Genomic DNA, 2,011 nt, shown 5'->3' with positions numbered 1-2,011 from the left:
TTTCACTCTTCTACACATACATCTCCATTAATTATTGCATAGATGCTTAATTAACTCTAATTATCTACAAGATTCTGCCATTTCTTTATCTGTCTGATTAGAAATGTAAGCACTTTCTTTAGTGGAACACCAACAATATTACTCCTGCACATCTTCACCTCATAAACAGGAGATTATTACCTGAAGGACGGCCAATGACACTGCTGATTGTTTTGGTGTTATGCAGCAGGAGAGAGATGTAAGACTGATCTTTTAATTTTCTCTGCTAAACACAGCCAATTATAATCATGAACTTCCTGTTTAACATTTAGTTGTTTATTGCCTTTGTCTGAAATGAAGCAACTTTGTCCTTTACCGATTTTGGGTAAAGTGATGTGCTTGTAGTTTTCAGACTTGAGCTTTACAACTAAAAATTGTCTCTCGTTGCAGAGAAATATGGAGCTGTGGCTTTTTTAATAACTCCTGCAGCGGTGCTGAGAGATGCACACGGAAAGCCATCTGGAGGAACCGCTGGCTTTTATAGAGCTGAGACTCTGCTGGACATTATTACAGTGTTTGTCTGAAACCATGTGAGCTCTGGACACAAACATGTTCCGAATATATTTACACAAGTTCATATATGAGAAAAGTGTAAAGGGATAAAATATAACATAGGTCCATCAGGTAAGCAATGATGCATCAGAATCAGCTTTAATTTTGGGAACAAACTTGGAAGTTGACTTTCAAGTGCTCACAGCATACAGAGTCTAAACATTAAACCTTAGGGGAAATAAAATAAAGATGAAGGATCAATATGTACATGTATTTGGAGCCATTTTAATAAAGAAAGAAAAGAGAAGACTTGTTGTGACAGTGCAAATATGCTTATGTGTCTCCCAGCAGAGTAACTGACTATATAGGCAAGTTTTCATTGTGTTCATCAGCCTGGGGGAATAAACTTTTTTTATTTTTATCAGAAAGCACCAATCCGAAGGTACAATTCTAAACACTTTGTGTCCAGGTTGTGTGGGGTCTGCATATACACTAGCAGCCTTTTTCCTGACCCTTGACCTGTTTACGTGATGGATGGAGGGGAAGTTACCCCTGACGATCCTCTCTGCAGACCTGATGGCTCCCTGCAGTTTGGACCGGTCCTGTTCTGTGGATGAGTCAAAGCAAACAGTGATGGATGAACCAGCGACAGACTGAATAACGGATGATTAGAGGAAAACTTCAGGAGTTTCTCAGACGGGTCTGCTGAGGGAGAAGAGGAGTGAAGGAGATTGTAAGTATTAGTGTTGCTTTAATTACCAGCTAACAGCCAGAGACATGAAGTACTGCCATGGAGTTTTATCTCAGTTTTCTTTCAGTAATTTGTAAAACTTTTCTTATTTCAAACTGTTTGTGTGACGTTCCACATTGGTTTTTGAGGTGATCTTTCCTTAAAGTCTTTAATAGAGATTAAAAAGAACCAAAACCTCAAAATCCTGAGCTGAAGTATTTTCCTTTCCTTCATCTCCATTTAGTCCCCACTGCTGAGTTTGTAACGATCTTAGATAAAGAACTGTAATTTTATTAAATAGGATATTGATTGTTGTGGAATTGGACCACAACTAAGACAACAGCTGTGCTTACACATCTAAAAAAATCTTCTTTGTCTTCCCCTCTGTCAGATTTACTTCACAGCTTATTTACTGGTGGCTGAAAATAATCACAAAAAAAAAACAAAACAAGTTGCAACAAGATTTATTAGAGCTTCATATCACTGAAAATGTCAATGCATGGCCTGAAAGCAGGTGTTACCTTTTATGGAAACGTCCTGCTTTGTTCAGTGGGAAATGTCCGTTTCCTTTTGTTCCCATTATAAATGAGGTTTAGGTCCTGCATGCATACTGTGGAAGTCGCAGTCAGTCCGCAGAGAAATGAACACAGCTCATATTTACTCCCTCTATGAAGAGGCTTCTCCAGCTGTAACCTCAGCACACCCCCAGAAAGCTGAATTATATCTGCGTCATAACGAATGGGAGGTGGA

The sequence above is a fragment of the Poecilia reticulata genome, chromosome 10, assembly GCF_904066995.2.
Source record: "Poecilia reticulata chromosome 10, P_reticulata-male-v2, whole genome shotgun sequence".
Taxonomy (NCBI): Eukaryota; Metazoa; Chordata; class Actinopteri; order Cyprinodontiformes; family Poeciliidae; genus Poecilia; species Poecilia reticulata.
The sequence above is the reverse complement of the archived record's forward strand: the minus strand, read 5'-3'. Positions refer to the sequence as shown.